Source organism: Acanthaster planci, linkage group LG05, assembly GCF_054643075.1.
Source record: "Acanthaster planci isolate LZ-2023a linkage group LG05, COTS_SCS, whole genome shotgun sequence".
NCBI lineage: Eukaryota > Metazoa > Echinodermata > Asteroidea > Valvatida > Acanthasteridae > Acanthaster > Acanthaster planci.
Genome location: NC_141781.1, coordinates 11,911,195 through 11,926,143, shown reverse-complemented (window position 1 = coordinate 11,926,143; position 14,949 = coordinate 11,911,195).

The window sequence follows — 14,949 nt, the reverse complement described above, 5'->3', positions numbered from 1 at the left end:
CCATGTTATACATGGCAAATACAAAACTAAGTTTACCTATAACACAAAGGTGAATTTTCACGGGCTCCATTATACGGACCCCTTAAATTGACTGGTACGAAAGTCCATTACTGTACGTAGATAGATCTCATGCAGCATAGATAGTGATGGTATATCAGGAGAGACTAACGGAAGAATAATTTATCATGGAAAATCGTATTGTGACAAAGACATGTTCAGGGCTTAGTACTCCTACACTCTCAATAAAACACAACCTTCAATGGAATTAAGACCGAAGCTTAAAGCCCAGAGAGCGGCTTATGCTGAAACGAGATTTCAATGTTGGATATAAATTTGAGAAAACTAATATGAACTTCGATGCTCAGGATAAAAAAAAAGATGTTCTCCCTAGGGCCCTGGTCATGATCCCTTGTTTCATTTAGTATCCACCCCTAGCGCAAGTGAAAGTAAAAACAGTGAATACGACTTCATACAAAAGCAGCATGTTCCTGTAAGAATCCTGTACGTGAAACTGTGGAATACACAGAAATGTTGCTCACTATTGTGGGTATGGAATGTATGCATTTGAAGAGCTTGCCGCTAAACTGGAAACACCTAGCTTGTCAAGGTACCACCTAATTGAGTTGTTTCCATCCGTTCAGATAATTGCACTATTAAACTTGAATAAAAATGCAATGTTCAAACAAGCGTTAACACTGAATAATTCAAATACAAACCAGGCGAAAAGTAATACGGCAGTGCGAAGTAAAAACAAGAACCCAGTATCTGGGTAACAAATGACCAAAAAATGGAAAAAAAATCTGCACTGCAGAAACATTTAAGTAGATAACCACATTCACTTCATACTCACTGAAAGTAGTTTTTTCCCTTTTGTTATACCCGGTAGAAGGCAATTTGTAGAGTATAAGAAAATTTTATATCTATACTTCAAACTGGAGAACCGCTCCATCTTGATAACGTTTTCAAGTGGTCTATACACGTCTGTTCCAGAAAAACAATTAACCAGATCTCAGATCGGTGGAATCAGTCACTAATGTGCGACTGCGTGCCTCATTTTAACGTTGTCATGGAGTGTAAACCTAGCGCTTCATGTGATAGACTATTACACAGCGTTTTGCCTAGAAGAGACCGAGTTTGCTCAGAGACCATACATCTATCTGCGAACTGAACCTTGCTCCGTTTGTCGTGTAATTCATTTTAAAGATAGCTATTCTGTCCCATCAAAAAATTTTTTAACGCATTGGCCCGTACGGAATCTAATGAATACGAGTAAAAAGAGCAGAAGCACAGACTATTTAATATTGCCAATGGCCATTAACCTATCAAGAAATGAAACTTTTCCGTTGTGGGTGTTCTAGGTGCATTGCTCACGTCAATTTGAGGGGAAAAAAGGGAAAGCACTCAGAAAAAAAAAGTTGTTCCGTGCTAGGTATTTTCAAAGACACCATGGCTGGGTTCCCGAATTTTACTTTGCAGTGGTGCTTGCGGGTGAATACTTTTTTAATGTAAAAACTCAACTCTAGTGCTTTTGAAAGTCCTGCTGTGTTTACAAAAAGTTGTCACAGTTTGATGCCACTGCATTGGAAGACACCCCCATCAGCCTAACAGCGCAAGCAATCCAGCTCGGGCACCTGCAATCATTGACAAATCTCGTTGGGCCTCCAACTCTCGACCCCCTTTCAAATTAACTAAGCACATCAGTTTGCACAGCTATGGGCAGAAATGCCACGGTGCATTGTCTACGGTGCACTCGTGCAAAATAGTTGTGACCGTACACCATAGAGTCTATGCTGTACACGCACAATACAAAACGAATAATTATCTTGCTTTTTCTTACACAATTTGTCCGAAACGTACATTTGTCTATAACAGTCGACTGTCAGTTTTGTTTTTCACAAACGACAGAAAACACATGCCAAACAGCACAGTAGACACATACAGAACTGTGAACCAATTCAGACAATCCTGGCCAAATCTCATTGGTCTCCAACCCCCCCCCTCTCAGAGTTGGGTGTCGACAACATTGAGCAGGTGATTGGGGGACCTGGGGAACTATTGGTACTAACAGCTTTTGCCATGATTGTGGAACATCATCATTCTGATCTATGGTGTGGACTGTGAAAGAGTGACTGATGAGAAAAGGGAAGTATGAATAGGAAGAAGCACACTGACTTATTCACATCAACATTTCACACAAATGAAAATACAACGTACGGTCTACAGTGTTGAATGACAGGAAAAGTGCTTGTTCAACCACATCTTTAAAGAGAAGGAATTTGCTGTAAAGAGGTTTTCTTCACAGTACAATGTGTCTGAAGAGCTATACACCCACGTCAGAATCTCCACAAAACACGTTATTTTGCATAACTATTGGATTCCTGATTTGGCTGTCATTTTATCCGAGTAAAGAAAACGAGCGAAAACGCCCCCCCCCCAAAAAAAGGGCACAAATGGCATGTCATTCACATAATACTGTGAACTACCTCAGTTATGTAGACAGGTGTATTGACGTGGTCTGTGGACTTGCCCATATTGGCGCCCTTTCATATAAAAAACAGTAAAGTGAAGTTGCCAAGAAGAACATTTAATGTTGACGAAAACTGTATGTGTAAATGTGGGGTTTTTTGCTACGTGATGCACTATTGTAGCGTTTTAATCACTCTGTCTTTACGCAGCTACATTATGTGCAGTAAGGATACTGATTTTGTTATCTCCTTAATATGAACCGTGAAAAGCAATACTATCTGAAATGGCCGAATGGTTATCAGAATGTTAGACGGTGGGTTCGAGTCCCTGGGGTGCTTTTTATATTTCCAACGCTAGGCTCCAGGTCAGTAGCTATAAGAGTGGTGGTGGCGGTGGTGGTGGCTGTGGTGGTGGCGGCAGCGGCAGCCGCAGCCGCAGCGGCAGTAGTAGTGGTAGTAGATCATGATCATGGTGATGATTGGCATATACGGCAAAGTGGTGCCCTGCGTTGCCATATGCTGTATCGTCAGCGTCACTCGTAGGTATGGATGTCAAATCAATAACGCTTTTAGTTTTACCCCTTCGTCGCTGCAGAACGGGCATAGCCCATGGAATTTCCCCCACGGTAACCCACGTAATACTTTATTTTGATCTGACTGAAACTTAATGTTGTCATTTTAGTTAATCTGTGCCTCATATCTATATATCTATATATCAATATCGGAATTCGGAGTTACAAAAATGGCACGGCACAAAGTCACCATTACATAGTCAGATATGTCCCCTTTCTAACTCAAATAGAATACTGCCAAAATGTACCTGTCATTTAGAAGTACTGACCATTCCATATTTCCCCAGGTGCTGAGCACGAAAATGGCATGATGGACACTGTAAGTTGTTTCTGTACCAAAATGGGCCCTTTGCATCAGCAGTCAGCCAGAAAGCGCACACCAAACGGCACGGTAGACACAATGTTGAGTACCGGGTCAATGTGCGCGGTCTGCGCTCCGGCTGGTTATTACAACATTGACGCGAGAGTGGATGTGAAGACAGAGAGCATGTAGTGTGGACATCCGGGAGTTTCATAAAATGGCGGGTAGCAACCATTCCGCACCGATGAAAACAACTGCAACGAGCGGGCGCTTACGTACTGATCAAAGAAAAGATTGTGTAACCCGACCCCTGACTGGCTGGTGCGCGTGTACGTCGCCATGGCGGCTGTTTTCATCAGCGGGATACCTGCCACTTTGTCAAGGACTGTAGACTGGCCCCTGCCCTCATTGTGAATGGGGACCAGTAGTTAGTTTTTATGCAACGTTCTGGTTGGCCCTTGTTTGCACGCATAATGAACAGCACTGTAAAAACCAACGCCAAATATAAACGTGTCATTGGAATAATCTTGTGTAGATGTTTTTGTGCATTGTTACTAACACCCAAATGTGTAATTGTATCTAAATTTATAAACTTATCAACACGTATTTGTTAAATAAATAAACACCACAATATACTTAGCTTTGGATTATTAACGCCAAAACACATTCATGAAGTGCTGCCACGAAGGGGTTTCGAGATAGGTGACATTTTTGGTGAAATCTCAAAAACGGGACTACAGTATAATCGTAGATTATCTCACTTGAAAGAAAGTTCATAAGAGTCAGTAAAATTTCGCCAAGGATGACGTAGTTTTCAATAAAACAGAAATTTGTTCTCTTTTTGGCGATGGTCGTTTCGTTTCGTTTTATACAACATATCTCTTAACGGGCGCTGATTTTTATGTAGGCCTATATTGACAAAAATATACACATACAGTCAGTCTCTGAATTGATCTCATTCAGAGCACTGACTGTATACGTGTTCTTTTGTCAATATTCTGATCACGATGCTACGCAACCCTTTTATATTTCGCCGACTTTTATGTGTAGTGTGTGCAGATGTTGTGAGAGTCTGAATGAACAGGTAATACTAAACGCAGCTAAAAACATACCGGCAGAAATTCACTAAACGCGTGGTAAACTGAAATAAGAGGAAACTGCGTGTTAGGTAAAGTAGAAAGTTAATTGGATCTTAGGGAAGTTAATTTTTTTAGGAAAGGGGGTTGTTAACGCGAAAACGTTGCAAACTCGGAATAACCCCCAGGACGTAATGGTACGGTCTGAACAGGTGGCAATATCTGAGCTGCAAAACGAGAGGATTTTCGACAACAAAAAGTACGATTTCCACACTTAAAATCACCCGTGTTTCAAGATACAATTCCCTCTTTGTCCATAATTATGAGTCAGTTTTAGATGGAGTTTTAGATTTTCATTGACATGTAAATTGACGTGCAAATTGAAAGTGAGGTCACTAAGCATTATTGCGCACGCCCCAGCCGTATCAGTGTCATAGACACGAGGCGACTGCATAAGCCTACTTCATTTCTGAATGAAGTTTTTCCACTAATCTGCAATGCAACCGTATATTGTCGAGGGGGCGTATTACTTCACTGATTACACCTGTCTGTTGAATACTTTTTAAGGGAAAGTGAACCTGTCGTGCCTGTTCCCACCCTGACTCCACAGGTTTTAAGTTGTTCGCTTACTTCGAACGCCCTATACTTCATGGATTTTACGCAGGATGAATTAAAAGATCTTCGATTAACGCGGTTAAAAATTCTGCTCTATCTTTCTCGATTTTTCCACAAAGCAGTTGACTCGAACATGAAACAGTTCTAATCAGTGGAATGAAAAGTGCAGTGATTCTTATACACAGTTATCATCCTATCTTGTGAAATTAAGACTAAAAACCAAAGGTGTCATTTCTCTTGCAAGGAGTTGAGACATTAACATTTATTTTGACAGTGAACTTTGTAATTTAAGTTCACACTGACATTTTACAACATTTTGTTAATAATAGTCTTTATTTTCTCATACTTTTTGCCATTTATCATATCCATGAAGGTCTATCTACTACCTACATACATATACTTTGCGCGACACCGTGGTCTTTGCCAGTGTAAACATACACTATTCTCTCTTGAAAAACAGTCTCATACTCTTCAACCAAAACAATTTTATCTACTAGTTTTTTCGGGATAGATTCTACTTTGTCACCTTTGTGTCACAATACGGTGGACCGTTACTTTCGTACTTTGGCATGTATTCCTATAAGGACGATTTCTTTACTGTATAGCAGTAGATTATTGTTTATGTAAACTTAGAGACTGGTGTCTTGTACCATGCAAAATGCCTTAATCGTTTCCCGTTTAGGTCCTACTTGTTTTAAATTGAGGAGTGGCTGGTGTCTCGTGCGTAATTTAGGAATTTTTTATGAAATGTGGAAATATTAAATGCACTTCGCTAAAAAACATCAAGCCAACGTACCGAAGTTTGTTTAGATCGAATAAAAGTTGAGGTTGCGGGCTGGAATCTGTTTATGATGAAACTTCTTCAAGGAGATCTAAAACCAATGCTGTTTTAGGGTTTAGGACTCAGGTTAATCGTATTAAACAATTTCAAGGCCTATCTAAAACATGTAACGCCCACAAGGTACAGTGTCTCTGACCGAGACCTTGTAGGCCTATATGTTGGCACAGGTACAGCTAACTTAACACGAAACACCCTTTGGCTTCATGGAGAAGCTTTTCACTTGGTTATTAGACGACAAAGTGAACAAATTCTCTGCAGATGAAAAATCGCCTTTCTTTACATTCGAGACGCAAATTTTAGATTGCCAGACGGCAAAGTCTGGATGGATCAGTGGGACTAATGAAGCCCACGTTGTCTATATCAAATCGCAACCTGATACGCAAAAACACCAAGACACCCTATGCGGAGTGTGAAGCCTTAACAGCGGTCGGCGAGCCTGATCCATCACGGCTGACAACGTGCATCTAATTTGATTTTAGAAACGGGATAGACTATGAACAGCTAACGATATCCAATAAGTACCTCGTCGTTCTCAGTAAAACACAAAGGGGGGACTTGACGCCTTCAAAACCCACTTTGCTGCCTCAGTAACGACCGCGGCGCGATGCACAAACCTCCATTGCAGGCTTTTATGAGTATAACATCAGGCTAGTTAATTGTTTCATCTAAACACCAATTATTGAAAGTTTACGACACAAACAGTGAAAAATAATAACCCATCTTGTGTAAAGGCAGTGGAGTAGAAAGAGAGGAGTTACTTCCGCGTTTTATACCTACTCAGCTCTTCATAACGCTTTGATAACCCGTCTACCACCAGAAGCGGGCATCCTGGTTTTCTGTCCGGGGACAGATTTTTTTTCGTAAATGATTGTCATTTTCTTATCGTTAAAAGACCCCGCCCTTCCAGAGAACGGAGCTCACACATTTGTTAAGCTGTTATTCCATTACAAATCATAGCATTTAAAGATAAGCCACCAATTTCAACCATCCACATACAAAGACTTTTTTCAGGCTGAAGGTAACAGATTTAAGCATTTTGCACTCTTATGTGAATGACCATCAAGTTGTTTTGAGGGGTCCTCTATGGCCTACCCTAAGAGGTAAAATCCCCATAGCTCTGATGTGGTATAGGCAATGGAACATTTTGTGATGGTATTCCGTGTCTTCGTTTTGGGAAGGGAAAAGGAGAATGAAATGAGTATGAACAGATGGACCACTAGGAAGTGGTAAACTCACCAATGAGCTGGCTTCTTAGAACTAGTTTCCTGCCAGTGAACCATGGTTTCAACGATGATGCCGATACTGATCGCTGTTCAGAAAATTAACCCAAGGATCTCAAAGACTTGCCACACGTCCACTTGTTTTACAGCACGGCGTGCAGTAACACCTGACAAGAGGTAAACAGAAACATCAGAATTCAATCCTTGTGGGTGTAATTTTTTTCAAAAGTAGACTTACTTTTGAAATCCAGAAGCTTATATAACGTTGGTTGTTAGCCTAAATGAATAAGGCTCCCGGCCGTTTTTTAGTCTTTGTTCAATCGTTTGGGAACGATGAAGACACAAGAGAACGAGCAAATCGAGTCAAAGGAAGACAGTTAACCTCACGGTCGCTTACATGTCGGTTTGGAGCCATTGGGCTTGGCAGAGCGATGTAGAATTAATGCCGCTACCAAGCGACAGGGCTCACTTTTTATCAGGACAAGAAGTGGCATTGCCGTCCCATACATTTGTCGGTATCAGACAGTGTATGCCCATGGATGATGCACACAGCCCTGGGCGTCAGCGAGTCTGCCGTTCTTTTCCCACAAAACTTCTGAATAAGACTAACTGCAACACACACGCGCACAAACTCTCTTTTTTTTACTGCGCACGTTCCATAGTTCAAGCGTGGGCATGTCTCAATCAATCAATGCAGCTGCTTTGGATCTTTCCTGCGCCGGCGGCAAGACGTTGCCTACACATTGACAGCACAATTGCAACCGTCTCCCGAACTGTCTTCTTGTCATTTGGGCGTCTTATTTCACTGACGGGCAAATGGTTTTGACAGTAACAATTTGTCTTTCAAAATGCTGTTCGCTACTTTCGGTTGTGCCAGGGTTTGCGGAGATGGAGGTGGGGCCGGGGGTTGAGGAATATTTTTCTTCTTCCACTGCTGGGCAGTAAGCTTTCCTACTTTTTCTTTTGAAACAAAAACCAATGGACATCAGCTCAAATAATTTTGGTTTATTGTAAAATACATATATAGAAGTAGACGTGCCATGAATGTTATTTTGGATTCTCAATTTCAAGTATACCCTTAACTAATGGCACTAATCAACAGTATGGTTATGGATGTGCATACATACAGTAAAAGGTCAGTAATGAACACCGCTATACCAAATAGTCTGGCAGACCCAACATCCCCCTGCCCTCCTGAATTTTCTGCGCACTTTATCACAAACTTGCTTTAAATAAAAGAAACATCTATAACTCGCAGGTTAAGGTAAATAGTAGCCATGATGGAACATCGGCTAACACGTTGCACGGTGTCTATCGTTTGTGGGTAGCATAATTAAGCCTTGTTTCCATATCGACGTAAGAAACGCAGAAAGCAACGCTATCAAGACGCAAACCGCAACGCGGAGACATGGAAACATACCAAACGGAGGTGTCGCCGACAACAAAAACCAGCCAGCGAACGATCAGCAAAGTTGAGCCAGGTTCAACTTTGCCGAGTGTCTGCGTCGAGCCGCAGTATCCCCCATACAAACACGCATGGTAGCGTGCCTGGCGTGCAACAACTAAAGTCCCTCTCACTTAGGTCCACCAAATTTTGCCCATTTTCTCCTTTGTGCTTAAATAATTATTACACCCCTATGATCAACTAAATAGCTGACCATCAATGAAATGCATGAAACTGGAGTACAGGTTTGGCATCATAAGGTGGCACAGTCAATCTAAAAGGGTAGTCTCCGATTTTACCTTTAAAAAATCTTCGACACAGATAATAGATACGCAGATATACCCTAAACATTGTTTTTTACTTTACTTGCAGAAATCTTCCTAATTTCGATCTTTTTTTTTAAATCGCTTTTATGACATTTCGCTAAGACTTACGACATGCATCCTGTATTTGAATGGTTCCCGGTGGGGCTCTTTTACTAAATAGTCATTTACCAGCAGGAACTAGTGTAACAGTACTGCATGTCGGATGTGCGTTTTACGCGACCAGTCAAAGAAAACTTGATCCCATCAAGACTACCAGAAAGTTGAAACATGAAAGGAGATGAACACACATATAGCAAAATGTAGGAATTTCAATGCTTTTATTATTTAACTTAAATGTTTGAGTATAAGTGTTGGCCCAAAATCCTCACATAGAAATATTTGTGGTCCGCTTCATGTTTGAATCGTCAGAGTTTGGAACACTTGTTTCCCGTGAGACTGTTTTCTTTGAGTGCCGAAATACAGTGCGATGGGAAGACAGACCACTGTATTCGGAAACCTGAGAAATCGCTCTTCTGGCAGCACTCCACTTGAGCGTACTGGTCAGACGGCACCGTCTCAGGGCGGTAGCTTTGAAAACCACCAACGCTTCCCAACACATCGGTTCGTAGCCCTGTTGAGCAGGTTTGTCAGCTGTAGGCCTACGTGCACGAAACCGCTATGTTTGGTATTCTTAATACCACTCCACACCGTGTGGAATTTCATACAGCTTGCTGCGAATGAGCCATTTCAGTATTCCAACAGTGCATGCTCAGTACGAGGCTATTCTGGAACAGCTGTGGGCGCATCCAATAGTCTGTCCTATCAGCTGACTTTCGCTACGCTGACCCTGGCTTTTTGATTTACAGAACTGGCTCATTAAAAAGCGCCCTAAGTTTCACCGCTCTGTAAGGCACGTTTGCTTCGAACGTTTCCACTCTATTCTACCGTTGAGAGAATATTCATCTTTGGGAATATCTTCCCCTGGTTCACAGACTGCTGAAGAGACAGTTGCCGCAGGTACGGTCGTTGTGAGGTAACACAGCTCGCATAACACAGTTAGCAATTAGACAGCTGTTTAAGCACGGGATTTCATCGAATCGGCTGGGGAAAAGTGCAGCGTTACGAAACAACTGTTCCACGCAAGGAGATTTCCGCAGGCCATATTGTGCAACAGGATTGGACACAATCTCAGGGAATGGTATAAGATTGCAGACTTAATAGCTCCTGACAAGTTGAGACTCTGCTGCTGACACCCAAACCTCGTCGAGGTCCACTGGGAGAATAACAGCCAATTCCCGTAGTCAGGGCGAGCAGCGTCTAAGTAGGCGAAGTGGACTTTAATGGTTCTCAAATTGCTATCTTTTTTTTCTGCCTGTCTCCGTTTCTGACAGCATGAACACTAAGGCTTTATATAATTCTGGGATTAAGTAACTGAGTTTCAGAAACAGGCAGAGGCTATTGAACCAAGCATAATGCAAATGAAGTGCAGCATTTTTCTGAACCTTCGTATAGTTGCTGATATTGATTATAAATTGAAATTGTCTATTGATAAACCACGGTCGAATTCCACCTCTCTCGAAGCTAATATGTAATTATCCACAAAGAGTAAAAGGAAAACGTGTTGCTTCTGTAAACACCTTAAATCGTCAGCGATCTTTTTTTAAATAATTTCCGCTTCAGTTTTAACGGTTGTTTCAATCCATTTCTTTGTATTTAATGTTTATTATATTCACTAGGAGTCGATTTCAACCTCCAAACTTCAGAATGTACACAAAGTTCGGGGTTGACGATCGTGAGAATGTGTCTTTTCAATTTACCCACATAATGGCATCAGTTTGGCTTCTAGTCTAACCATTTTATTTTGGAGCCATTTCTCGGAATATTTGCGGGGCTCGACGTACGACTCTCAGCTCCGTTTTAGAGCAGTCCATGTTGCATTGGAAGCTCAAGGCAAGAGTTGCTGGTTTAATGCACAGCTGTAGGTCCACAAGACGCCGCTCCTAGATTACATCGAGATGAGTTCAATCACCGGCATTATCGAGAGCACTCGCCAAAAAAACAAATCAATTTGATTGTGCCTGCGCTTCAATCGGCTTCGCCCAATCGAAACTGTCGTCACATTTTTCTCCAAAATGAGGTCAACCAATGGAGTATATTTTCAGTAAATTTTCAGTATTTTCTTGCTGCATCAAAAGCAATTTGTCTGGCATTATCACGCGCTAATGGCGTGCAGATGTGTGTGCATTAACGCGAGATTTCTCCACAGATTGTCATTTCAAATAAACAGTCATGAGTGTTTCACAGCAATTCCAGCGTTGACAGCACCAAACTTTACATTTATTGAGTCACTCTGGAAAGGCCATTTTCGATATAAAACTAAAAAGTAATACCTGAATCATAACGTCCTTATGTCTTGGCATCACAGCGTTTTCCATCTCAAACATCTTTCTTGTATTTCTGGTTGTGCCAATACAGGATTGGGGCAACGATGGCATTCATTACTAAATGACAGGCGAGGAAGTATTTTTATATCCCCCGGGTTCCATATTCACATCTCCGACGCAGAGTACATCTTTGAGAATAATTCGAAATAGTCTCAGGCTTTCGTTACATACAGCGGCGCAAAACTTAAGATATTGAACCTTGCTCTGTGCACACAATTGAGGTAAAAATCGCACTTGAAATGGGCTCTCCGTACAGTTAATAGCCAGGTGGAGTGAGCCTTATACAAAGAATTTCTCTGGGACAATTATAGTTTCCCCTCGTTCTATCTTCTCACGTTGGGTGGCTTGCAGTGCAAATCCGAGCACGCTTGTGAGTAGGTTTTACCTTTTACCCTATAAAGTGCATCGCAGATTCAAGTGGCGAATTGCCTGTGTAATAATGCACAGCTTTGGCTACGCAAGACGTCGCTCCTAGAATTACATGGAAGTGGGTTCAATGTTATTGGTACCTTCAGCAGCACTGTACGAAAAATCAATTTGGCGGTGCTCGTGCTGCAATTGGCTGTGCCCATGCACCAGTTGACACCCTTGACACATTTTTTTTTGTTTCTTATTTTTGTCCCCGAAATCAGGTCAATATAGAGGTTTTTCCATTGCTGGGAATCGGAACATGTCCTCCTGGATGCAAGATTGATTACTCATACATTGAACAAAATACATGTAACACACACCTACGCATTCATGTCTACTCCATGCTTGTCAAGAGCGTTTATATTCATAGCAATAGCCAATCCAGTCTGACACCAACCCCTACTAAACGAACGCTGATCAACTTGATTTAAGCCAAGATTGAGTTTGTGTAGTAACGCGGTAATTTCAATTGAAAATCGATAAACCATTCCCCAAAGATTTCACAACTGTCCGGGCAATGACAGCACCATATTTTGTGGTGTTCCAAATGAAAAATGGAAATTCGATGCCGAAAAATTTAGAGTTGTTAAAACCACTTGCCTACTTTACACGTTGGCATTCCCGTTTCTAATTCGTAGATACCGAGACTGTCTCATATGTCATTCTTTCACTTACTTCTTTCGACCACGAGACAAGGGACAACGTTGGCCGTTAGTTGCTCAATGACGGGATAGGCAGATCATGACACCATAGGGAGCCTGTGACGGCCACGCACATGACGAACCATGACAAGCTTGTGCTAGTCAAGTATTTGGGAAGGGGTCCTAGATTACGGACAGTAGGAAACGAGGTGTATATCACACTTCAGTCAGTCTCTTCACAGTCATCAGCAGCCACAACAGGCAGAAGCTGATATAAAGAATTTCTTCCAATTTTCATTCAACAGAGACAGCTCAGCTGACGGAAGATGGCCCATCATTTAAATATTCCGTCGAATGAGCATCCTGTCGTAGAGCTTCGCTATGCAAGGCCTGAGCAGTAAAAATCCTGAAGTTGATCAATTTACCAAATATTGAAACAGTACTATGACGGCTCTAAGTACCACAGGCGGTCTGTCGTGACGTCATTCTTGGCGGAATACGTGCACATACATAACCAACGAACTAGTTTGCAATTCGCAAAAGAGCAATATTAAGACGAGCAAATTCTAAATAAATCAATAGTTGTTTCGAAGTGGGATAATTGCAACGCTTCCAGTTTACCTTAAAATTAAAACGATTTTCGTTCCGCTATTGAATTCACCTGAGGTAGGGCTCAGAAATTTACTCTTACTCCTTACCATTGTATATGCATAATAAGCTGAGTGTTTTAGAAACGTAACAGTTTAAAAAGGCAAAGTTTTCATGTACTAGCATATTGCATTGTACAGTACATAGTAAGGGGCAATACATAACGAAAGAGCTGTACACGTGTTTCAGTAATGCCGTAGGTACCTTGTGGGTCCTATCATGATTAACTAAGCATTGTTTAAAGCGATTCCAAAATTAGGCATAAATATAAATTCTGCCATCAGCACAACCTACATGGGTAACGACATTCAGGATTGGAGAATATACAAAGCACAAAAAACTGGAAGACATCTTACATAAATACAGAATTTTATTAACAAGAAAAGCATTATCCTAGACCTTCACCCTGTCTATCTCATCTCTACAATCACACACAGTTATTCGACACTAGCGGCGAATGCCGTCTATATTTCACGGTCGTCTATCTGCAAGGGCGCTGTCAACCCGTACCGGTATGTTCGAAGACTTGAGACGCGAGCACTTTCGCCAAGCACAGACACCACATTGGCTGAAGTCTTCGCCCCGTTGCATAAGTTTGTAACAATTCCATGTAAGTAATTCCTATCGTTTATCTCTGTGAGCGGACTCCAGGCCGCCTGAGGATGATGGACGGGGCTTCAGATGGCTCAGAATCGATATCCTCACATAGGCCTAGTCCCCTGGGATCATATGGCACCATGTTAAGTATGTTTGCCACTCAAACATAGTTGCAGGGCGAGATTAATTCGAGGTAATAATTAAATTGTATGTTTACCCCGTTGTAGGGGAATTCAAGTGTTTCTTTCCTGCATGGGTGTTTTCAACGGCCATGGTGAAGCTGGTTTGACCGTCACTTGATTATTCTGAGGCACGGTGATTCTACTGGTTCGAAAAGACATTACATTGAGGCAGCCAAGGTCAAAAAATAATTCTGCATGCATGATTGCAATACCAAACAATAGCATCCAGCCAAGTTTTAGGCTATCCGGCACAGACGCGTAAGGGCAACTTCGTAGGCAAACGATGTGCCTGTGAATACATGTACACTAAGACCTGCACGATCACCTTATTTGATATCGAGCAATCTTGATTTAAAATCTTGCATCATCTAAAACCAGTAGCTTCTGTTCGTTTGACAGGTACAATAAATAACTCAATGAAACAAGCGTTACCTCAAAAGACGGGTAGGGCAACGACATTTTCTCACTTCAAGTTACCAGAGAACCCTACAGTCTCGTCTTCTAATTTCGAGTTGCAATGCTCTGTTTGTAGAAATTAATGACACCCCCCCCCCTTTGCAGTGGTTAGCCCATGTGGTCACGAATCTGTTTGAGATTTGCCGTCTGCAGAGAGCTGACTGCTGATAGATGATATCCGAAATCACAGACGCCGCGTGGTGTCGAACATTGTTACTATGGGGAAATGTTACAAAGCCGGAACTCATAGAAAAGTAATCAGATCTTGTCTCAGTGTGGCTCCCCCGGTATGGATGCAAAGTAGCCAGGATACCTTATTACCTCAGTAGGAAGTTGCCCTTATTAACGCGCCAACAGAGTCCACCGGCGACTGTGCTGCTGGTTTCACATGAGTAGAAACGCTGAAACACGTGAGGCCCAGTTACAATTGGAATGACTGAATGGGATCCTCTCGGAGGCAATTTATTTAAAGGAGAAATTTCGACTTTTCCTGAAGTCGTCCCGCGGTGTCCAATTACACAGGAGACATTCTCAAGTGACTTCGGTGAGATTAAGTGCAAGTACCTCGGACTCGCTGGGCTTCATTTCAGCGGCCAGACACATCCGCAGTAAACTACGTACTGCAGTGTTGGTATTTGATAGTCAATGAGAAAACGTGAACGGCTCTTGGAAAAAAGTAACCTGCTTTTTGAAAAAAGGGGGGCGAGGTTTAATCATATTCATGGATATAA